Below are 25,359 nucleotides of genomic sequence, written 5' to 3'. Positions count from 1 at the left end.
TTCAGCCTAACATGCACCTAAATTAGTAATTTACTAAGTTATGGATATGGGAAATATTTTGCCATGATTATGGATAATTAATGCAAAGCTGTATTGGCAATGTCCACCTAGTAATTCATCCTTATTGCGTAGTGACAGAATGTTTCACGCTGTCTCTCGGATGGAATTTGAAGAGTAGAGTCAGAATGACAAACCCACAAACACAATGAGGTCCTGTGGATTAATGGCTTTGCAAACAAACTGTTGGTTAATTGGGTGGGGGAGCATCTGTGGAAGCTGGAGGCTGTTTTATATAGGAAGAGATGTATGTCATGCTGAGGGCTCTGAAGGCTGCAGCTTGAGCAGTTACCACTTCAAGGGAAGATGGAAAAGTGAGCGTGGCTGTGCTTTGAATGTTAAGGTGCCTAAAGTTCCATTCTAGCCAGTCGTCAAATACAACTGGCTGTGCATACCTGTCTTCTCAGCTTTGCCTCACCTGCCACATCATCAATGTCTAATATTCAGGTTCACAACTTCCATTAACCACGTGCAAAGTATTAGACTGCTTTTCTGTTGTGAACTGAGCAAAACCTCAAGTACTTGCTGTATCCTTTACAGCTGTTTTGGCAGGGTAAACCACTGAGTGCAAAAGAGGGGAAGGGCACTTTGGATATGGAAACAGAGGACGAGTGTAAGAAGAATCTGGACATCTCTGCGTAATTTCAAGAAGTGTGTTTTGGATGCTGGTCTGCTCAGGGCAGTGGGGCTGGCCGGGCTGGGGCCAGAGTGAAAGCAGGTTGAAATGCCCTGGCGCTGCTCTGAGCTGGGATTAACGAGGCCAAGGCAGGCTGAAATGCACTGGTGCGGCTCTGAGCTGGGATTAGCGAGGCCAAGGCAGTCTGAAATGCACTGGTGTGGCTCTGAGCTGGGATTAGTGAGGCCAAGGCAGTCTGAAATGCACTGGTGCTGCTCTGAGCTGGGATAAGCAAAGCCATGTCCACTGCTGCTGCATGGCTGGTGCCTGAACCAGAGCTGCTCTGAGCCCTGCGGCATGCTACACCCTGCTCTTTTGGAGAGCTTTGCTGTTCACCTTCATTTTTAATGCTGGGTTTTTGTTATGTCCACATGGCATGAGCCAGACCAGCATTTCAATAAAAAGTGATGAGTTTTGGAGCACAGTGTCAGGCCCTGGTGAAGCAGAGGCTGGGGCTGAGTCCCATAGGCCTTCCCCTGGCTTCCCAGGCACTTCACACCCAGCCGTGACCTTGGCTACGCTGTGCACACATCAGTGCTGTGGTGCTGGCTTCTTTGCTCTCATTTTTGCCTTTTAGTCTCCCATTTGTCACAAACCGCTAGTTATCCTCGTGCACGGGTGGGTTGCGAGGGCTCCCTTGCAGAACTGTGCGGGGAGGAGTGTGATTGAGGACGCTAACCTGGCCCCTGTAAAAGCACAGAAAGCAAGTAGCTCCCATTTTAAGAATGCACTCAAAGAAACAAGGGAGGAAATACTAATGAACATTGCTGCAATTTTCCCTGACCTTAAGGATGGTACAGGTAGGATTGTTCCAGAGGGTTTTCAAACACCCCCAAATACAATGTAAAATCAATTGAAAGACATACAGATCTGGTTTAAAATCAAGATGCTTATCTGATTCTTAGGAGTTCTTAAATTGAGCTATACCAGGAACTGACTTCGTTTTCTTAGAGTGATAACTGAAAGAAAGAAATTCGGAATTGTTATTATTTTTTCTCTATGTGAGGTTCATGGAAATAGTTAGAGAGTTAATGCTTTGCTTGGATTATTTTCAGCCTCCTTGTAAACAACACTTGGAAAAATATTTGTAAAAGTTTGTAACTAGCGAAGGTTACATTTGCAGATAGGACTTGAATCATGGTCTGTATGTGGTGTTTTTTTTTTCCAAGACTTATCCTTTTTTTCTTTGTCGAGACCTTCTTGCTTATTTTATATTCTTAATCCCTGTCAGCTCCCAATATTTGTGTTTTGCTCGTGCTAACATATTGGGCTCCTTTTGCAACAGCTGCATTGAAGGAGGTTTTTTTTAAACCTTCTGCTCTATTTTTCAGAACTGCTTATCTTCCTCTCTCCCTCTTTTATGTATTGAATTGGACAAACTATGAATTGCTATGACTAGATGGATCCAAGACTAAGCAGGCACCAGATGGTGGCACTGGTCTTTCACATCTGACAAATCTGGATCATGCAGTGAAATGTAAGTTTTATGCAAGTTGTACTGCATGCCATCCTAATTTTTTCCTTTCGCGCTGCATAGTTGCAATGGGGAAGGTGATGTATTTTTATGCTTATCTTTAGAGAGTGCCTAGACAAGGTGAGATGTGTATCTAAGGGAGGAGAAAAGATAAGCCTTGGCAATATCTGAGCAGTGCTAGTACTGTTGTTTTCTGTATTTGTATCATGCCACTACATTTCTGTTGAAGTGTAGAGTGATTTGGATGCCAGCTGAGCTGTGCCATCTTATACTAGATGAGGCTGTAGTTGTGATTCATAAAATCAGATGTGTACCTTATATTCTCAGTCTTTACTGAATCTTACTGTATGTATAATTATTGATAGATACTCTTTTTGCTGAATGTAGCAGATATTAGCTCTATAGTGACATGATAGTTATTTGCTTTATATTCTCGAAATCCTTCACTTTGGTATTTTCAGAGTATGCATAACAGTATTCTATTTCTCTACTTTAAGGAAGAATGGCTGGAGAAATCTGCATTTGAAAGAAAGAGTGAAGTCTTGAATTCCACATGAAATATTTTGTTAGAGAAATATTTGAAACAGAAAAATGCACTTATTGCCTGTGGAGATTAATCCTTGCAGTCTGTGCTATGATTGTTTCATATTTGGGCACAAACTATGCCAGGGAAGAGAGAGAGCACCTTCAGATGTGAAAGCTATGGGTGCAAAATGAGAATGTAGGTAAAGGCTGATTATGAACAATAAACACACAAATGGCTAAATTCTTTATTGCACTGTGTGGGAATGTGTTGTTCTGTCAATATCACCTGTTACAGTCCTGAGGCTCACACAGCAGCTGTAATGTAAGTGTACCAGTGGTACACGAAAAGAGGACAACAGAACATTTGCAGACCATCCGTGCTCCCCCGTGATCTGCAGAGCAAACCTTGGTGCTGGTGTCCCAGCAGTACAACCGAGGCGGGACATGGGACCTGCAGCCTTGGGTTTCATCCGCAAAGGGAAGGGGCTCTGAACCCTAAGGTGTGTTTCTCGATGATGCTCTCAGCAGACCTGCTCTTCAGGCAGCTCAAAAATCCTCATGATTTGCAAAAGCAAGGTGAGTTGGAGAGGTTTGGACATCGTGCCCTGTTTGTGATCAGGAGGAGTTACCTGTCTTCCAAAGCCACCTGTGAGCATTGCTTCAGGGTTTTTTTTTTGTCTTAAATTATGTCTTGAAAAAAGTGATGGTGAATGTTTTAAAGTCACCATAGTCTCTACACTGTAATACGTTCCTTGGTTACTGAAAGAAACCCAGATGGGTTTTAAAGCAGAACAGTCTCATTTCTTCCACCCAGCCTTTTTGTAGTGGTTAGCACAAAAAGCTAAGAAGCCACATTTCAGCAAGAATGAAAGGTAGCAGTCAAGAACTTCCTAGCCGTAAGACAGCAGAAGGACAGAATATGTGGGAAAGCGTGGGCTCTCCAAAAACCTGCCAGTAAGGACAGCATTTCAAACTCAATTTTGGTGGTAGGAAATGGAGAGGCTATAGACTGCCTTCTAGGGAAATTGCTAGTACAGCAGAAAGAAAAGGTTTAGGAGTCTCTTATTTGTTTATAGGCAAATTCTGTAGTTACTTAAATAATATGGAGTAAGATGACTGTAAAAGGGGAATCGAAAGAGCCTACGATATAGTCTCTGTCTTGAAAAGAAAGTGTTTATGAACCTGCTACGCTTCACACAAATCCCTGAAGCAAATGAATGTTTTGAAGTGCTCTTTTCTGAAAACGAGATCACAGAATAATTCTGTCAGAATATTCTGTTCTTACTTGTGTGTGTTTTTTTTTCCCCTCTTTTCTTTTTACATGAACAAGATAATTTGTAGACAAAAGGATTCCTCAAATAAGATATTTTTCTACTTTTATTCCTGCAACTAAGACATTACTTATATTCCCTATAAGGTGCTTATTATTCTATTTCCTCTCTTAGTCACCCTTAATATTACTGGTATGTTGTGCCTTATTCAAAATTTAGCCCAAGGACAAGCAGGTAATACCTGAGCTTATCACGTATCCTATTTTAGAAACGCTCACGTATATGGTGACTCACTTATGTGAGTTCTAGGCATGATTAGTTCTGCATCAGGTTGTAAGGAAGTAGATAAGAAAGCCAGCATTTTTTACACAATTCCTGATTTTTGGCTGCCCAGATCATGTAGTGAACTATTCAGCTGAGAGGGCAGTAGCAAAAATAGCAGTTTTAATGCCTACAGAATGAGAAGCCTCGGCTCTTGCATTTTCACTGGTGACTGCTTGTTTATCCCATACAGGTATGCTGCGTTACTTCAGGGTTAGGTTAAAAATGGCAAACACATCAGTGTGTCAGTCTGACTAGGACTCACAGAAAATGCTGGAAGGCTGATAAGAAGGGAGGGGAAAGTATTTTTAGGTCTTCTAATAGTGACAAATAAAATTGCTAATATTACCTCTGTGGGCACCATGGCCTGGAACTGGTTGGGAGAGGATGTTGGGGAAATTGGCTGTGCTTTGAGCTCATCCAGAACAGTCTGGGTATAACCAGTTGTTGTCTGAGCTATATAGCAGAGGCCACCTGGCATTTCTGTTTTCTCTGGTGTTTGTGCTTTAACTACTTTTTTTACTCAAATGTTTAACTTTAGCTCAGCTGTTTCAGGAATTGCTGCAATTGGGGCCTGTTGTCAATGCCAGGAGGTGATGGGGGAGGTAAGGAGTTACCCAGCAGCCTTGCAGGTGCCCCACGGGACAAAGGCTCCGGCAGATACATTCACTGAGCTTCAGCCTCATTTATGGTTGTAAGAGCTGTCAGCTGGGAACGTTTTGATCAGCATATATGTAATTTGGAGTAAAAAGCTATTGCTCTGTCATGTAGCAAGAAGGCAAGTGGATATAGGATGATGTGTTTTGATTTCCAAGTGGGAAGCGTGAGTTTAAGCTGAACCTATCTACCTGCTTTACCCCCCCACTGTCTAAAACATTTGGTAAATGGGTTGTGCTGTCTGCCAGACACGGCCACATTAAGTCTGTTTGTTTTACGAACACTTGATGCAATTTTAAGATTCTAAGAAAATCTCTCCGAAAAGATATCATATGAAAATCGATAGTTCTTTCCTATGTCATCTTGTTTATGAGTGAGAAGCAGAAAGAGGGTTCACTGGAGCAGGGATAAGATCAATAGCTCTGTGAATTTTAATTGGACCTTTTTTTACTACTTGCTGAGTGTTGTCTGCTTTTAACTCTGTAAGAGTAAAATATAAGACCCTTTGGCAACTAGTACCTTCACTATCCTTCAGTCCCGTTGGAGCTACTTGTCAACTGTCCTGGACAGAAAGTGAAAAGAAGGGAATTGAGGAGTAACATGATTCTCACTACTGTCATATAATTTCATTTAAAATAACTTCTGCAGTATTTTGCTTTCCTATTTAAGCTTGGTTAATATAGTACTCTTTCCAGTCTGAGTTTTCCTATATATTTTTGCCCGGTTTTACACGTGTATACTTGTTGTCACCTTAGTTTACAATATAATTCTCATGTCTGCAGTGAGTTAATAAAATCACCTTCTCCATGGACTCTCTATGGAATGTGGAGATGATAATAAAAAATTACATTCCTATTTCTTCATAAAGAAACAGACTTTTCTCACTTTCATTTATCCTTCTCTTACTCTGCGACTGCAAATGACAGTGGCCCAAATGAGTTTGTTTATACTTCCTTTTTCAGCCACCCATATCAAAAAGCTCATCCAAAATGCTCTGAGTAATATTACCATGTCCGTGTCCTTTTGGTTTCATCCCCCATAAATCGCCAGTGCCAGATAAGTCTCTCCTCTAGAAGTCTCACTGGGATCCTTGCTGCTGTGGTTTCTCCTTCACAGTCTTTGTGTCTCAAGTGCAATATAATTTAATTTGTATACACTTCCCACACCCTCTTGGTGAAGCAATTCTGCCTGCTGGCAGTATGGGGATGTTAATGGGGGACTCCAGTGGTCTCTGGGACCACTTACCGTGTTCTGCCAAAGGTCCCAGCCTCCACGTTTACTGTGCTTAGATTTTTATCATCCGTGAGCTGGTGGTAAGGGGTGTATTTTTCCTCCTTCTGCCTGCACACCTGGAACCAGGTCTAATCGGAGGTGACTGCTCCCCAAAGGGTGACTGCAAGAGGTGCACTCTGGAGTTATCTGCTCTGTCTCTACTCTGCAGATCTCCACCAAAGAGGAAGTTTTACCCACTGACACGATGTTTATGAAGAAAGCCAGTGCTGACTTGCATTTTACAGTGTCTGCTGAGTAACTGACAGATCACTACTTCTTCAAGGACATAAGAGGATTTATCAGAATGTGATTTTTCATTTCATTTTATTTTATGGGGTAGGTTGGTAGATGATGCTGTTCCTGCTGTTGTGATGACCTTTAAGAAGAAATGCTAAATGCTGTGGTGTTCTTTAGCTTTTAAAATTCCACAGTAGTGTTACTTTACTGACTTGAGAGGTGTTCTTCCCCATGTATGAGACACTCCTCTGGAAAGGAGAGGATCTGTTTTGTACCTAATGAGGACAGATTCCAGTTTTATGACTACATGTAATTCCTTTCATTTTCATTGAAAACACAACTGGTGAGATTTTACGCTGTTCTTGTAAAAGGCACATACAGAAATTACAGCCTGGGGCAGGAGGGGGCCTTCCTGGTCCTATTTTCTGTCATCCCCAGAGGATGCTGTAGAATTGACAGATAGGTGGTAAAACGGATTTGGAGCGTACAGCTCGTTGTGACAAATTTACAAGTCATGACCAAAAACATCTGTGATGCTGTCGTTGGGACCTTTCACAGCTCTAGTCTTTCTTTCCCCAGCAATGTCCTGACCCATGCTACCCATCACACTTCCTGTCCTTTGATGGGTCACGTCAGCCCCTGTAGCACCTGTGTACTGGTTAAGCTGTTTTGGCAAATGAGTTGGAGCCTTGGTAAAGCTCTGCTTCAGGACGCTTAAATTCAGCTACTTGGGCTTGTTTATGGGAGTGTACATAGAGAAAAATGCAGCTGAATTAGAGATGTTCCAGTTCAGTGTTTCTGATCTGTAGTTAAACTATCTTGAGCAAGTTGAACCACCCTTTGGCTGTGGCAACTGCAGAAACCTATGACTTATCTTACTAATTTTTGTGTCTTTTTTTTGTCTCTGAGATTTTCAGTGATGAAATACTGGCTCAGGTGCATCATCCAACTGTGTCTACAGGACTCCTGGGCTGGCTTGGGGCTGCTACTGTGGGCACGGCCAGAGGGTTCAGGTCTGTGTCATGTAGCCTGTCCCCAGTTGTGTGCTTAGAGTGTTGTGCGTGAAGTGCAGTCGTGATTTCAGGGCTTATGTACAGATTTTTCTTGGAAAAATGAGAACTATACAATTATAGTGGTTTGCCTACAAGAGTTGGGTGGGGGAGGCACAATAGCATGCAATAGCGAAACTGGCCTGGGGAAAGGACAGATTTTGTTGGTTTTGTAGAGCTTTTGCTCGGCAGTTGCTGACTTCTGAAACGTGTTCAGTCCTAGTTTTCATTATTCATTTAATTCTAATTTTACCAAGAAGCTTAGAGTATATGTTCTAAACATTGTCCACTGGCAGTTCTTCAAAATACACATGTAGAAAAGTGATTTGGTTTTTGGTGTTGGGTTTTTGTTTGTTTGTTTGTTTTTGTTTGGGGTTGTTCTTTTTGTTTGTTTGTTTTGGTGGGTTTTTTGTGGTTGTTTTTTGTTTGTTTTCAAATTTTTGTTTGTTTCTATCATATCTCTTTGCAACTCATCTAATGTTCCATCTGCTATCACTCCAAGACTACTTTTGGCATGACTGCTTTTCAAGGCCTCTCATTGACTCAACATTTTGGATTATTTTTCATCGAGTGTATTTATCAGGTTTCAGGCCAGAGGCTCTCATGGAGTTATAAGCCTCTTAAAGGAGGGGAAGTTGCTGACATAGCCTTAAATTTTAGTATGGCAAATGTTGCGCTATAATTACCTTTATCTATCATCAAACTCCCTTTCAGAGGCCTGGCTGTGTGCCGTGGGCCTCCTGATGGAATGCTCCATTACACTGAGATTTTTCATGGGGAAAAAAACTGTAAAGTAAAACATGATAAAGTACTTCTATAAGAGTAGTCTCAGTGACAAGAGTGGTGAGAAGAGATGGTGGTGAATTGCAGGAGGAAATACTCTGCGGCATTAGTGGTAGGTCTGTATTACAAAGAGTACATTTTTTTTTTCCTACTGCTGTGTCTCAGCCGCATTACTACTTGTCTTTCAGATGCTTTCACAACTCGACATTTAGTGTGAACTGTAAAATTTAAGGAAATAGTGTGTACATTTTTAGTACGCATTGGGGTATTGGACAAAGACATACAAGCAGTTGGACACCAGGCTAGTGCAGAGTGAAAAGCAAGATGATAGTGTCAGTGTAACGCTGCACTTGAGCTAAATGGCAGGATGGGGCTGGGTAGCTGCGGCAGAGGCTGCGTTGGAGCTACTTTGCTGATTCCATGACCGATCGGGAGTTCACGTTCTGTACCGTGTCCTCGGGTCTGTGCTCATTTGATCATTCTCATCTGAATTGTGGGTCTGGTTGATCAGCTTCATGTCCTTAGAACAAAGGTAAAGGAAAGGAAGCACTGGATTGAAAAAGGTTGGGGAAGGGTGAAGCTCAGGCTGAGAACAAAGGGGTATGTGCTTCAATGTAAAGATTTCAGATGCAGGAAGAGAGACACGGTACTGAAACAGTTCTGCATGGCAACACAGACAGTATCATCTCAATACCTGGAATATAATAACACCCCTTCATTTGTCAGTTTTTTATATTAATTGTGAAGACCTATTAGTCATGTAAAGCACAAATAAAAGGAACATTTCAGGACAACGCTGAAAACCTATTTGGGAGCTCTGTGTGTGTATTTTATATATACACAGGCACACATTTTTGCATTAAGGAAAATATTTGTATTTACTTGCTGCTTGTCTTCTCTGACTTAAGTGACTCTTGTGTGGTTGCTGTCTGCTCTTGAACTGGTATGGACATGGTGTATCCATTACTGAAATGTAGCCACGATTAATGCTGTCTAAGGCGTATGTGAGCATTTCATGTGCAGGTGCGATGTAAACAGATGAAGAAGAATTTGTATATCGGAGAATGTTAATATTTTGGGTGCAGGTGGCTACTGAGGTAAATTAGATTCCCATAGACAGCTAAAGGGAAATGGTTTTGTCAGGTCAATAGAGCTAGTTTACAGTATCAGATTCTGTAATTGTCATTTCAATATCTTTACAGTTTTGCTCAGTACTTTGTCTTAGTGGCTAATAAAATTCACTCTCTTCTAACGCAGTTCTGTTTCTGTTTAGGGTATATCCCAGCAGATAGGCTTTACAAAAAGAGAAAGTGAACTAAGCATGTTGTTATGGTGTCTCTTGCTTTGCACGTTTAGTCAATTATGTCACTACAGAGAATGTGAAATGTTCTGGTTATGACATTTGGTTTATTCTTCAATAAAATGAACAAAGATCAGTGCATTGCAAATCGAGGAAGTGGTTTCTAGTCCATTATGCTGTTGCAAAATAGTGAATGTACTAAATATTGGTCAAGATTACAGGGTAAGCTTACATTAGGCAGTAGTCAAAGTCATCGACTTTTGTTCCAAACGAATGGAGTCAATCATGGGTAGTGGTTGGTGTATTTGGTGGGCCCCTCTGCCAGTGCAGGGCTGCTGAGTGGGGGAAGATGTGTGGTCCCAAAATCAGGGGACTGACGTGGGCCCAGCAAAGTATGGAGAGGTGTTGTGGAGAGGCCAGGGCAGATCTTGCAGTTGAATTTTTTGACAGGAAAGAATCAAAAGGACTTGAAATATGACATGAAGCAGCTGTTCTGGTTTGGGATGCTCCTTCTGTGAGTTACAACAGGCACCTTGAGGAGAGGAGGCATGGAAGTGCTGTTAACTGAGTAGGTGGGTTTGCTCTCATGAGCCCTTTCTGCACTCAGAAGAAACTGGCAGTTTGTCCACAGTAGGACACAGTGCATTAAAAAAAGGAAAAGAGCAAACAAGCCCCAAATCTTTAGCTTTAACATATTGCATGCTGAATCTCCTGCAGCTGAAATTTGAAAGCATGGTGACACCTGGCACTGCCTTCATCCGTATTGAAGGTGGGCACTCTGGCCTCTCGCAGGAGAAGGGGGAGCTAAAGGATAATGGCTTCTAATTTGCGCAACCTCTGGTGGGGTTGCTTTGAAAGATAAGAGCCTTATCAAATTTCTGCAGCAATCAGGTGGTGGTTATGTGCTAAAACCTGTTAAGTTATAATTCTGTTAGTTTAGCCTTCAAGCATCTCTGTCAGTTCTACAACAATTTAACTGTTGCACCTCAAGCAAATCAGAAGTTTAGCTGTCTACAGACCTAGACTGGAAGATATATGTTGTGAACTGTGTTCTGGTTCTATGAATACTCCAGAATGATGAATTTTCTCTTTTAATTAGGACTTTGTATTATGGGTGTATCATGTATTTTAAACTGTTAGTGACTGTTACCTTGAAGGAGACCAGATTTTCTCAGGAAAGAGAGGAATAAGTCAATTCTTCAACAAACATTTGTGTTCTAGAGAAGGGGAAAAATCTACAGGCACGTTGTTTGTTTGTTTGTTTGGTTTTGGGTTCTTTGTACAGAATAAATGGAAGCTGTCAGCTTGTGGGTTTTTCACATTCATTGGGAACATAACTGAGAAAGCACAATCCTCTTTCTCTCCGCTAAGCATTTCTTCATAGTCTTGGTTGTATCACAAACAAGCTTTTTACATACAAGCTCTGGTTCAGAAAAATGTTGTGTATTGTGGGGTCTTAAGCTGATCTGTAGCCCAGCTGGTTTTGTGCTTTCATGAAATAGCCAGTCCTTGTCAACAGCAAAACCCAGGATTATTCCTCTTAAAGAAGTGAGAACTACTATGTCAATGAAGCTGTACTATCTTGTACCTTCTGTATCACAAGATAGCTGATAAATTTATTCAGATATCTAAGCGTAAGGGTGGGGAAGCAAGAAAATAAGTGTATCCTGAGTGGATCTGGGAGTGAGGATCGTGGGTGGAAGTCCTCTATGGGACAGCTGCAGAAGCAGGCATCCCTTGGTAGGCAGAACATCTTCTGTTTGTGTCAACAGATTGTAGGAACTGCACCGCAGGTAGGATCCCTGGTGTTGGAGGGAGATGTTTGCTGAGGACGTGATCACGGCTGCAAGTCGCCTACTGAGGCTGCGCCTGGGGCAGCAGCGCTGGGTTGCTCAGAGGACTTTTTTAAAACTGTTTTCAAAGACAACATCACATAAACATTGATTTACCCATAGTCCTTGTCTTCTGCTCTTCAGATTGAATCTGGGAAACTGTTTTCACAGTATCACAGTAGGTTTGGGATTGGAAGGGACCTCAAAAGATCATCTAGTCCAATCCCCCTGCTGGAGCAGGAACGCCTAGGTGAGGTCGCACAGGAATGTGTCCAGGCGGGCTTTGAATGTCTCCAGGGAAGGAGACTCCACAACCTCCCTGGGTAGCCTGTTCCAGTGCTCTGTTACCCTCACTGAGAAGAAGTTCTTTCTCAAATTTAAGTGGAACCTCTTGTGTTCCAGCTTGATCCCATTGCCCCTTGTCCTATCATTGTTTGCCACTGAGAAGAGCCTGACTCCATCCTCGTGGCACTCACCCTTTATATAGTTATAAACATTAATAAGGTCACCCCTCAGTCTCCTCTTCTCCAAACTAAAGAGCCCCAGCTCCCTCAGCCTTTCTTCATAAGGGAGATGCTCCACTCCCTTAATCATCTTTGTTGCCCTACGCTGGACCCTCTCCAGCAGTTCCCTGTCCTTCTTGAACTGAGGGGCCCAGAACTGGACACAATATTCCAGATGGGGTCTCACCAGGGTGGAGTAGAGGGGAAGGAGAACCTCTCTCGATCTACTGACCACCCCCCTTGTAATACACCCAAGGATGCCACTGGCCTTCCTGGCCACAAGGGCACAGTGCTGGCTCATGGTCATCCTGTTGTCCACCAGGACCCCCAGGTCCCTTTCCCCTACACTGCTCTCTAATAGGTCATTCCCCAACCTATACTGGAACCTGGGGTTGTTCCTGCCCAGATGCAGGACTCTACACTTTCCCTTGTTAAATTCCATCAGGTTATCCCCCGCCCAACTCTCCAGCCTGTCCAGGTCCCGCGGGATGGCAGCACAGCCTTCTGGCGTGTCAGCCACTCCTCCCAGCTTTGTGTCATCAGCAAACTTGCTGATAGTACACTCAATTCCCTCGTCTAAATCATTAATGAATATATTGAATAATATTGGCCCCAGTACTGACCCCTGAGGCACTCCACTAGATACTGGGCTCCAACTGGACTCCGCACCATTGACCACCACTCTCTGGCTTCTCTCTTTAAGCCAGTTTGCAACCCACCTCACTACTCTATTGTCTAGACCACACCTCCTCAGTTTAGCTGTGAGGATGCTGTGAGGGACTGTGTCAAAGGCTTTACTGAAGTCAAGGTAGACCACATCCACCGCTCTACCATCATCCATCCACCTTGTCACATTCTCATAAAAGGCTATGAGGTTGGTCAAGCATGACTTACCCTTGGTAAAGCCATGCTGACTGCCCCTAATGACCCTCTTATCCCTGATGTGCGTTGAGATGGCACCAAGGATAAGCTGTTCCATTACTTTCCCAGGGACAGAGGTGAGGCTGACCAGTCTATAATTACCCGGGTCCTCCTTCTTGCCCTTTTTAAAGACTGGAGTGACATTTGCTTTCCTCCAATCCTCGGGCACCTCTTCCGTTTCCCAAGACTTGGCAAAAATGATGGATAGCAGTCTAGCAATGACTTCAGCCAGCTCCCTCAGCACCCGCGGATGCATCCCATCTGGACCCATGGATTTATGCACGTCCAGACTATTTAATTGTTCCCTAACCCAGTCCTCATTGACTAAAGCAAACTCCTCCATTGACCTGGCTTCGTCCGGGGTCTCAGGGATGCACGGCTCCCCAGGACAGCCTCCAGCAGAGTAGACAGAGACAAAGAAGGCATTCAGCAATTCTGCCTTCTCTGTGTCTTCTGCCACCAGGGCACCCACCTCATTCATCAGTGGGCCTACATTGCCTCTGGTATTAGTTTTATCTGCTATGTATTTGAAAAAGTTCTTCTTGCTGTCCTTGACCCCTCTTGCCAGCTGTAATTCTAAGGAGGCCTTGGCTACCCTAGCTGCCTTCCTGCATCCTCTAACAGCAGCCTTATATTCCTCCCAAGTGGCCAGCCCCTGCTTCCATGACCTGTAAACACTCCTCTTCTGCTTGAGCATACCCAGCAGATCCCTATTCAACCACGCAGGCCTTCTGGCTCCCTTCCTCGACTTCCTACGTGTGGGGATGCTCTGATCCTGAGCATGGAAGAAGCAATCTCTGAATGCAATCCAGCTCTCTTGGGCCCCTTTTCCTTCAAGCAGTCTTGCCCATGGGATTTCCCCCAGCAATTGCTTGAAAAGGCCGAAATTAGCCCTGCCAAAGTCCAGGGTTGCAATTCTACTTGCTATTCTGTTCCTGCCACACGAGATGCTGAACTCCACCATCTCGTGGTCACTGCAACCCAGGCAGCCCTCGACCTTTACTGCTTCGACCAGACCCTCTTTGTTAGTGAGGATGAGATCCAGCAGCGCACCTCTCCTAGTTGGCTCCTCCACCATCTGCATGAGGAAGTTATCATCAATGCACTGGAGGAACCTCCTGGACTGTGGCTGGCTGGCTGAATGGTCCTTCCAGCAAACATCAGGGAAGTTAAAATCACCCACAACAGCCAGGGTCTGTGACTGTGAGGCCACTCTCAGCTGCGCATAGAAGGCCTCATCAACTTCCTCAGCCTGATCTGGTGGCCTGTAATAGACACCTACAACAGTGTCACCCCTGCCAGCCTGTCCCTTGATCCTGACCCATACACTCTCAACTCGTTCCTCATCCGCTCCTGGGCAGAATTTAGTACATTGTAGCTGCTCTCTCACATAGAGAGCAACTCCACCACCACGCCTGGCTGGCCTGTCTTTCCTGAAAAGGGCGTAGCCATCCATGACCACATTCCAGTCATGTGAACTGTCCCACCATGTTTCTGTGATTGCCACCAGATCATAATCTCCCGACCGAACATAGGATTCTAACTCCTCCTGCTTATTCCCCATGCTGCGCGCATTGGTGTACAGGCATTTCAGGGAGCGAGCAGAACACACCAATTTCTCCCTAGGGGCACAGGAGGCCACCCGGTCCTCATCCGTTTTAGAATGCTGCCCCACTGGGACGAGCTCAGCTACAACCCCATCCCCCTTCGAGCCTAGTTTAAAGCTCTCCAAATGAGCCCAGCTAATTCCTGCCCCAGCATCCTTTTGCCTCTGCGAGATAAACCTTTCCTGCATAACACTGTCCGGACTGGAGTCTTATAAAACCAGTCATTATCAAAAAAACCAAAGCCCTGCCTGTAGCACCAGTCTTGGAGCCATCCATTTAGAGACTGAATTTTCCCATTCCACCCCACATCGTCACTTGAAGAGGGAAGGAGTGAAGAGAAGATCACTTGAGCCCCTGAATCTTTCACCATCCTTCCCAAGACCTTGAAGTCATTCTTCATTCCCCTCAGACTACGGGAAGCAGCTTCCTCCCCATCTGTCTGGAAGACCAGCAGCGGGTAGTAGTCTGTCGGGTGCACCAGTTTGGGGAGTTCTCTAGAGATATCCTTGATCCGGGTTCCAGGTAGACTACAGACTTCCCTAAGATGAGGGTCAACCCTGCATATTGGGCCCTCTGTTCCTTTCAGAACGGAATTTCCTATTACAATCACCCTTCTATCTTTCTTATCAGAGGTAGTCTTCAGTTGTGTAGTCAACCGCCTCTTCCTATGTGATCTTGTAGGCAGGCTTGGCACCACCTCCTCACCTACCTCTTCTTCAAGATCCAGGGCCTCAAACCTATTACGGAGGGGCACCTGGGGAGGCAAATCAGGCAGGGAGGGGGGCTGCCCGTGATGCCGAACTGGAATAAGCTTCCAACCCTCATCTTCTTTTAGGTCATTTACCTCTGCCTGACAGCGACAAGGGTGGGGCTGTCTCAGGACCTCCGCCTCTGTCCGGGAGGGCAGGAGGTCCATCTCCTTTTCAGGGGTACCTCCCTGGGGCCTTTCCGACCGGCACGTAAGGGTGTTACTCCACCAGTCGATCTCCCTTTCGCACTCCCTGATGGACCTCAGCGTCTCAACCTCCTCCTTAAGCTTCACAACCATGTCGAGCAGATCTTGCACCTGCTCACACCTCACACAAGTAGAGTGCTGGCCTCCCTCCTCCGGCAGCAGCAGGCTCTGGCACTCCCTGCAGCCGGAGACCTGAACAGCCACCGTTCGGGACAGAACCTCAGTCTGCGTTGCCACAGTCTTTTTGAGACATGCTCTCCTTCTGGAGGCGACCATGGTCATCAGCAGTCTGGGACGCTGGCAATAAGTCGGTGGGAATGACAAACAACAAGTGCTCTCTGCACCCCGCTGCGCTAGCTGCCACACCCGCTGCGCTAGCTGCCACACCCGCTGCGCCAGCTGCCACACCCGCTGCGCTAGCTAGCTGCTCCTCTCTGCACCTGGTGGGCAGCAAATAGTCGCTGCCCTCCCAAAGGTTTTTTCAAGGCAAGGGGAGGAGGTGTGGTCGCCGTCACCGTGGGAACGCCCCCCGCCACGTCAGCCGCTCTCTCGCAATGGCTGCCGGGGCTTCGGGGGGATCGGGACCGCCGGGAGTCACGCTGTCCCTGTACGTTTCCCTCTGGGCTTTCTAATCTCGGCTAAACCTCGTAGTCGACTGAACCCCGTCGGCTCTGGCTCTCGCTGCGCTGGCTCCGATCAGCTGACTCAGTGCTAGTCTCGAGTTTCAGCCGCTTTTAAACCTCCCGCCGCCACCGTGGGAACGCCCCCCGCCACGTCAGCCGCTCTCTCGCAATGGCTACCGGGGCTTCGGGGGGATCAGGACCGCCGGGAGTCACGCTGTCCCTGTACGTTTCCCTCTGGGCTTTCTAATCTCGGCTAAACCTTGACATGGTAAAGAAATGTCAATATAAGCACATATTATTCATGTTTTAGTAACTTTCATAGGCTTTATAAGACGCTATAGGGTCCAGTGGGGATGGGCAGTTGTTTATAAGAGCCTGACATGGGAGTTTCAATAGACCTTACTTTGCTGGTTTTTGGTTTCTGTTAATAAAATGAGAAGTTAATGTATATGTCAAGAACATCAAATGAAAAATACTATTAAGGAAATTATTTTTTAAAAGACTGATTTCTTATATGTAGATCTTATTTGAACTTGAAAAGACTTTTAAAATCTGTTTTTTGTTCATTTGAAATGCTATATATTTCTAAATACGAATACACTGGGTCGACATAAGAAATATTCAGTATGTTTTAAGTGCAAGACATTTTTCTGACTGATATTTATCTAATGTGAAATACCAAGGCAACCCAGAGCTGTCACGGACATCTGCCACTTTTGAAAACAGAAGTCTTAGGAGTTGTATCTGTGGTCTTGGAGCACTCTGGACAATATTGGTGTGCTTGAGCATGATGTGCTCGAATGCATTAAAAATATTTGTCCTGAAGTAGCTAGTTGGGATGTATGGAGATTTAAAGTTTCCCTGCGTTAGAAGACTCGCTGCACTGCAGGCTGTGACTGAGTGTGACAGAAGGCCAAGGTCTGGCAATGGACAAGGACTGACATGCAGTTCTTCCCTGGAAGAATCATTGGTTAAAAAGCCAAATGTGTTTCTCACACTTCTTGCCTGCTAAAAAAATGAAACAGATGTTCAAATATGATTCCCTCTGCTCCTACCAGGATGTAGGCTTGTATGTTTTTAATTACACTCCACTTTCTGAAAACGATGGGATAATATGATACAGAGAGCATCTCATTTTCTCTTTTTATGTGGGAGAAAATGCAAAAGTAATCCATTGATTTTGCATCTTTAGCCTTATACAGCTTCTTCCGCAGAGCTCTGGGAGTTAGTGTGGAGATTAGGGCTTGCTAGGAATTAACCCAGTATCTATTTGTTGAGGGAATATAGTTGGTTTCCTTTGCACTCAAACTCCAAATCCATTTATAATAAGGATGAGTATATATTTAGTTTTGTTTACATATGTTAGCTGCTCTACTCTCAATAGGCATTAAAAAAGTTAACATCAATGTCATCATTCTAAACAAACTTTAGTGTCTCAACAGAGCAAACATGAAACAAAAGGCAGATTAATATGGGCTAAATTTTGAGAACCTTCTGTGACTGTATTTCAAATACTTTTGTGATAAGATGGACACACTTGTTTTACAAAACCACAAGATTGCATTTGACGTTCAAAGTATCTCCATTGCCTGCTTTCATACGAGTGCATTTTGCTGGCTTGTTTGGAACTGATGTTTAGGTTTGGGTTTTGGTTTGTTGTTGTTGGGTGGGTTAGTTTGTTTGGTTTGTGACGTTCTATTTAATATAAATCCTCTGGTATGTGCCAATTTATTTCTCCATCGCGATGTTAATGAGAGGAGAAATGAGTCCTAGAACGTTAGCCAGATGATATTACGGCTTTTCAGACTCCATGATGCTATCTCTGGGCAGCAGCACAGTTTCTACAACTTACAACTGGCCTTACTACTGTGAAAGCTGACAGAGTGTTGCTGTGTTTGTGGCACTCTGTAGAAATGAAGCAGCCAGAAGGTAAGGAACGCAGCTTTATTACCAGCAAATATGAACAGCATGGGATGAGATGGGCTCTACTGACCCTTCCAGCTGCCGGTGCATGGGTGGAGGGGGAAAGCAGCGCCTGCATGTTGTGCGTGGCAAAAGAACTGTAGCCTTGCATGGTGTAAATGGTCAGCGATGGCTCCTCCTTGTGCACAGACCAGCATCACCAACACCAGGTCTGTGGCTCTGGGATGTGCTGGGACCGCGTGAGCCGTGTTTCCCGGCTGCCCACGTCTGCAGCCAGAGGTTTTATTGCAGATTTGTGCTCCGTTAATGGTACTCAGCAGATAAGAATTCTTCAGTACCCAGCTATGCTACTTTGTATTTTTGCAATGAACAATATGTGTTCAGGGATCAACTGGCTGCTTTGTTCTCTAGGAATAACAGTGGCAGCTCTGGCTTTTGAGATTTGGCAAATGCTAGGAGTGAGCAGTTTGGCAATTCAGACAACTTAATGCAAAACCACAAGCAGTTTGACCCACTCCCTTCTCCACTCTCCCTATCGAAGTGCTTTATGCTGGTTATTATTACATATAGATATCAAAGCGGAATTTATACTTAATCCTAGTTACTTGCTATTAACAAAAACCCCAAATTAATGGACAGATGAAAGCAGAGTTTGACAACTGCTGTTAGTTCTGGATGTCAGTATGTGTTGTGGGGGCTGACCTGGTCCTGTTCAGGTGAAACAGCTGAGACTACTGAAGCAGTGTCTGTGCCGTGTGGTTGGGAATTGTGTGGGGTGACTGCAGAACTCTCCTGGCAGTGAGATCTCGCACAGATCAATAGAGCCACTTGACTTTTCCATCTCTGTTTCTGATCAGTAGGGTGTTACCTTTGATATTGACTTTGGCAAATCATCAGCCACTAATGCTGCTACTTTCAGCCTCAAAATAGAACTGCCCTTTAAAAGCAATTGTTGTGTTAATCAAATGGAAGTGATTTGTAGCATAATTATACTAATATGGGTTTCCTCTGGAAGCCTGAGATGGCTTAAACTGAAATGTTTATATAGTTTAGAAAAAGTGCTTTTGTTTCATCCAAGTATTGCACATCCCTGGTTTAAAGAATATTGGTACACTATTTGGGGGTGGGGAGGTGTTTTGGTTGGTTTGTGTTCGTTTGGTTTTCATTTGTTTGGGGTTTTGTGTGTGTTTGTTTGTTTTGGTTTTGTTTTAAGACAGTTGGCCAGAAAGGCAGTGACTTTCCAGGAAATAGGAGGCAGCAATACATTTAAGAGAACTGAATCCAAAGGTATTGTTCAGTAAAGCTGAAGAGAAGAACACAGGAGAACAGCAGCTCAAGATGCTTTGCTCACTGAGGGCTAAACCAGTAAACTCCAGCAGAGATTGGGGTTGAATAGAGTGTGAAATTTGGCTGCTGGGGGCAGAGAGGGACCTGTGTGTTTGCCAGCGGAGCTGGTGGGGGAGGAGGTTGTGGCTTGGGCAGGGTGTTGACCTCCATCTCTGCATGTGAAGTGCAGGAGCCGAGTCCCCCAGGTCTGGGGCCCTCAGGTTTGTGGCAGATTCACCTCTGGGGTTCTTTATAGAAAGGGTCACCTGTGCTGCTGGGAATGTTACTGTCCTGGAGCTTGACATAAATTTGTGAGTGTTTATGCTTTGGGGTTGTTTTTTATCATTCTGTTGGTTTTCTGTGTTGTTTTAGTTTGGGTTTTTGTCTCTCCCCTGTTTCTTTGGTGTTTGCTGGGAATGGGGCAGGGGAAGTGTTTTCTTTTAGCTGCTGGCAAGTGGCTGGGAAGCCTGTATCTCTATTAAAGTGGTATCCTTCAATCGCTTTGCTTAAAGAAGCTGAGAATAGGGTCAGGGCTCCTGCTCTCTGATGCCGCCGAGGGTCTGTGTGGTGCGGATAGGACTGGCTGGTGCTGGAGTCCAGAGGGACTGACTGACACTGACCTGGGGAAAATGATGACCAAGGGATCCTGGCATCTTCAGTAGCTCCTCCTGCGCTGCTTCCTGGGGATATTTATAATGCTGCAGTAGTGAAATACATGTGAAATAGCTCCATCTGTGAAAGAAACCTGGAATGGAGAAACCACATTTTAATGGTTGACATAAACTACTGAACAAGAATTTGAAAGGCCATGTTTAAGGAAGGTGTTTTACTGTGGGGCTTGGGCGCTTTTTTGTTTGTCTTTGGCGAAGCGTTCGTATGAAATTGCCTGCCTTGCACTGGAGCTGCATGAAAAGCCTAGGCGGGAAGCTTCACATTCTTCTGAGATTCTTGATGTCCTTAAGCTGTATGCAGCCCAAGTCCTGTCTGACAAGAGGGGTGTACAGGTTCAGACAAAGAACCAAGAGATGCTGAAGTCTGGATAAAAGAGGGAACTTAGAATGTATTGTTGAGTGCAATGAAGTTATGAGAACATTTTAAATAGCAAGTAAGTGTCCTCTTGTAAAATTAGTCATAGCCTATTTGATCGCAATCATCTTAGCAGAACAGCAAATGCTAGAAGAGTTTCATATTATAGGTTTAAATGTAATGGAGGATAGTCAGTGACCTGGAGTGGTACTTATATCCAGCAGGTAGTAAATACATTTGTAGAAATGTATTTATAGAAATGGAACCATGGGCTGTATCCCTATGGTAATGCTTTTTATATGTGTAAATCAGAATCCAAACTCCTGTATTTTAAAAAGAAAAAGTAGAGAAAGTGGATGGACATTCCGTACTGCTAAATGCAGTTCATAGCGTTCAGATTTTTCTGTTTTTGAGGGGCCTTCGTTTGACTTACTGCTTTAAGGAAAACACCTGTAGAATAATCCTTATGTCCTTTTAAGGTTTGTTGTCCATTTACCCTGGCTATAGTGATTTGTTTTACTAATGTGTTGAGCAACTACTGTTCCAGTCTTAAGCAGCATAAATAAAATGGGCAGCAGAGACTACCATCAGGAGAAAAAAATTAAACATAGTGGCCAGCTGTAAAGCTGAAACTGGCTCTTGAGGCTGTGTTCGCCATAGAGCTGTAAGTGATGTTACAGGTTAACATTCAGAAACAAACAAAAATAAAAAGGGATGGGGGGAGAGGAAGTAGCAGAAAGGGATGGGAAGAAATAGAGGAACAATTTAGCAGACCACTGGATTTGTTTCCTTGTCGACGAATCGCCTTGTGTACTCCCTAAATGCCAGGTTGATATAGAAGAGGATGTACCTCATAGCTAGCCTAGCAACTGCACAGCTTTCCCTGTGCATCGTTGCACTCGCACATGTATATATTATTGAAGAGGACAAATAAATTTTGAAGCGGTCTTTGAACTTCCGCCAGCAAATAAGTGAGCAGAGAAGTACCGCGTGTTTGAAATCGCATGCCTTGAATTAGTCTTCTAGTTGGAGAGCTCTGAGGAGCGATGAGGGAAAGCAGCAGAGAACAGACGGATCACCAGAATTCAGAAAGGCAGAAAGTAAGGCAGGATCAGAGGTTTACAGGAAGGAAAAGAGCTTCAAAGAGTGCACCATAGGGCTGTTAATCATGCTCTCTGAGGCCACGGGGATGCAGCTGAGTGTTTCATGATGCTGCCTGTAATGGGGAAGCAGGGCTGTGCTTAATAGGACCAACTTTCCATTCCAGTCGGGAGGAACGATCTTCCTTTTTTAATCAGGTCTCAACCCTAAACAAGGCCCTTGGGAACGGCTTCTGCTGGCTTCTGACTCTGGTGCAGACTTAGCGTTACGGGGCACTTGGTGGTCAGGGACTCTGCTACTTGGAGGAGAAGGAGGTGGAGCTGACAGCACCTTGGGCAAATACCTTTTGAAGTATGCACGTTCTTACTGTCATGTAATGAAACAGTTTGTCAACATGTAAACTTTCAGATGAAAACTGCAAACAGGCCTGTGGATGGCCATGCTGGTTAAAATTGTGCTTGTTCCTCTGAGCTTTTAATATGAGTAATAACTGTTATGTGTTGTAAACCAGGTGCTGTTGTGCTACTGACAGGAAAGCAATGTCAGCTCTAGGTTTTGGTATCCCAAGTATATTTTCAGTATTCTGTCTTTTAACTCCTTTACAATACTTGGCTGTCTCTAGATCTGAGATATATGCTCTCAATATTGACTTCTAACATCACTTTTTTTACCTTATGTACATGCATGGAAACTTAATTTAGAGCCCAACAATTACAAATTCGTGTTGTACCTAGGAAATTCCTCTTACAGGGCATGTTTTTCCCCATACTTTATTTAGGTTCAACTGTTTGATTAAACCTTAAGCAACAAAAAAACAATTACAATAATGACAGTTCCATGCTTTTTAGTATATTTAACAAAGTCAGAGCACATATTTAATGAATTGCTTCAAATTGAGAAGTTTTGTGGGTTCATTGACTCTTTGTTCCTGTTTTCATTCTTGCATTGGTGCTTAGAGGAGGCTTCCAAGGCACAGAAGGTGATTAATACCCGACTACAACACCTGACTTTACTTCTTACCAGGCTGGACTGACAGAAGTTCTTCTTCCTTTTTTTTTTTTTTTTTTTTTTAAATAGTTCTGCAGTGGAGAGATAAGTTAATGTTGAAATTCTGCTTATTTTGTATTTATCTGTATCTAATGTTGTCAAAGGGATTTGTTTAAAAGTAAGAATAAACATTCCTCTGGACTGTAAAGAGGCTTACAGAAGTGGTTTTGTTTATGTACAGTCTCCAGCTGGAACTGCAAACATAAACAATAGTTTAATATCTCACAGGCCATCTGGGAATGGGATTTGTTGAAGGGGGAAGCACAGCACCATGGGTCACACATTATGTATTTCTCTCCATACTGAACATCTTTGCCAAGTGCTCTTTTGGTATCTTGTTTGTGCCTCCTGCAGAGAGAAGCAGCTGCAGTCCTGAGGTGACCATTTGCTCACCATTTCAGGGGCTGCATCTCTTCTTTTTGTCTATTTTTCTCTTATTTTCCTCCTGAGAAGCAGGAAACCTAATGGAGGCTTTTAGAAAAGCTGACAGACGCCTCTTGCAGTCCTTTTTGTTGATGGATTTGTCAGTTGTCTTTTTTTTTCTTTCCTACCCAAAGCAGTAAAATACCATGGTTCACCTGTGAAGTATCATAACATTACTGGTATAGATACTGTATTTACTTCCTTACAGGCATAAGAATACACAATATAATTCACTGCTCCCGATCTATTAAAGGGCTATGAGTGTTGAGTAAATGCAGTCGCTACCTCTCAAATGTTCTAATGTGGCTGTTTTTTTACTCAGTTGTCTTGATGTAGTGCATTACAGGGAGCTGATATTTGCAAAAGTGGTCTAAAATCCTTCTTCCTAGATGTTAAACCAGCTGATGGAATATACTGTGAATTGGGCTAAGTTGCTTTTTCTGTATACATCTGCTGAAGGGGAAAAAAGGTAATTTCTATATTCTAGATATTTTTAGGAATAAAAGAAAAAATCTCAGCTTTTGACTGAAAGCAGTACAAAGTGGATTGTTGGACTGAATCAATTGGGTTGAACACAGTAGTGGCTTGGGAATGAACGTGGGTGGGACGGGGAGATCCAAAATAATGCTGATGGACAGCAGATTATTGCCTCCCACCCTCCAGTGTAGTTCGTACTTCCTGACAGATTGAAAAACTGAAATTGCATCCGTCTGCGTTGTGTTGCTCGGTCTCCTTAGCAGGTATGGGATGGGGCAGTGCCCACAGCCTGACATGATGTGGAACTTGTCAGCAAATGACCTTACACTGTCCTGTAGAGCTGCCCAAAACTGCAACAGGATTTATCAGGGCAACAACCAAGTCACAGGGTGTCGGTGACGTGACTATGACTGTTCGGCACAGGTGTGTGTATAACGCATTCTGAAATACGCGTTACAGGAACTCCACTTCTATGTGCAGTCGTGACATTAGAAAAGCTGTATATACCAAAAAAGCATGTTTTGTTAAGGAACCTCGAGTGGCGGAGCTGAGGGAGGTAAAATCCAAGTGCAACAATCTATCTTATACCAGAATTTTTTGTTAAAATCCATTCTCATTCTCCAAATTAAATAAAGTAATGCTGATGTATTTATCCTTTGTTAAAAAAGCAACAGCTGCTTTACATGGATCAGGTGCTGTATTTGTGAACGTGTGTTTTTTAGTGGTTATGAAGGAATGGTGTGCTGTCATAGAAGTCATTTGCAGCACAGAACATCCTGCAATGTTGGTGAAATCTGTCCTGGCCTGAGTAAATTAAAACAGGTTTTCTTAGTTGTTGTTCTTGTGTGTGGCTTTTTTCTTTTTTTTTTTCAATTCTACCTTTTGAAGAGAGGCTGTTTTGTTCTAATGAGCTACCAGACAGTTCTGGTTTATTTAAATAAATTTACAGATCACATTTTGGTTCTTGTCTCCAGAGAAACATTTAGTATGTACAAATAGAGTGCAGTACTTGCTCTATCTACTAATCCATGATGGTTTTTTGATTCAATTCACTGTTTTTCTTAAGCTTTTTTTTCTAGAAATAGGATACAAACTCATAACTGAATCCACTTGTGATATATAGCAATTGTTTGGTTTACATTGTCAAGCACAAAAATGACAAGGTAGGATTGCTTTGTGTCCGGGTCGGGTCTGTATTCTGGCAATGGCCCGTTTGTGTGACTTCTGAACGAAGACAGGTAAGAAACAGGGACAGGTGTTGTGACAAGGCAGGTGGGGCACGTCCCCGCGCAGGGTGTTGGGCAGCAGCCCTGGGGAGGAAATCACAACCTCCCCTTTCCCTGCCTCAAGAGGAGAGACATTTCAAAAAGGTATTGTTAACGTGTTGATGTGGAAACGAGACAACTCTTTCCTTCTGTTTTTCTCTCTTTTTAGTGATAAAATAGCCAAAGACACTACACAAACTGAAAGGGAGGCTACTTAGTTTTATAGGACCTTTTTTTTTCCTTTAATATTAAGAGCTAACCTGTGGAACTAGCTATTGTGTGAAAATGAACCAGGAATCAGAGCCAGTTAAGGAGATGTCACTAGTGTTGGTAACTATGCAGATATATTGAGAGAATGTAGCTGCAAATGACAAACATCTGTATGTTCGTCATTATGTAAAGTCATTTACAAAGAAATTTTCCCCAAAACATGTTTCTATGGAAGGGTTGTATTATGTACCTCTGAAAGTGGGGTGCAGTGAGCCTGCTTTGAGGGAATTAATGGTTCTGCTGCCTCGCTTACTTTGTTTGTTCATGAATGTCTTTTTCATTAGTATAGATGACTTACGCAGTGATTTATGAATCTGCTTTTGTGAGTATCTCCTCTTATTACAGTAGATGAGTATATTTTGGGACTCTACTTTGTTAAATAGGAGTTAATTTAGCCAGCTACAAAGAACTATTCTCAAGCTATTATTTGCAGTGCAT

General features: G+C 43.6%; 1 long non-coding RNA gene across 18 annotated transcripts in view; it reads left to right on the top strand.

Annotated features, from left to right (window-relative positions):
• LOC136104331 (uncharacterized) overlaps nucleotides 1–25,359 on the top strand; it is a 500,900-nt gene that overhangs the window by 68,859 nt on the left and 406,682 nt on the right. For 16 of the 18 annotated variants that reach the window (XR_011740254.1, XR_011740256.1, XR_011740240.1 and 13 more), the window contains exon 1: nucleotides 15,943–16,331. The exons of 1 other annotated variant lie outside the window; for it this stretch is intronic. This is a non-coding gene — a long non-coding RNA (uncharacterized lncRNA). Of the gene's footprint in view, nucleotides 1–15,942; nucleotides 16,332–25,359 lie in introns of those variants that run through there. One more of the 18 variants, XR_011740245.1, reaches the window with a different exon arrangement.

The sequence above is a fragment of the Patagioenas fasciata genome, chromosome 8, assembly GCF_037038585.1.
Source record: "Patagioenas fasciata isolate bPatFas1 chromosome 8, bPatFas1.hap1, whole genome shotgun sequence".
Taxonomy (NCBI): Eukaryota; Metazoa; Chordata; class Aves; order Columbiformes; family Columbidae; genus Patagioenas; species Patagioenas fasciata.
Note: the sequence above shows the minus strand (reverse complement) of the source record. Positions and strands in the feature narration are given on the sequence as shown.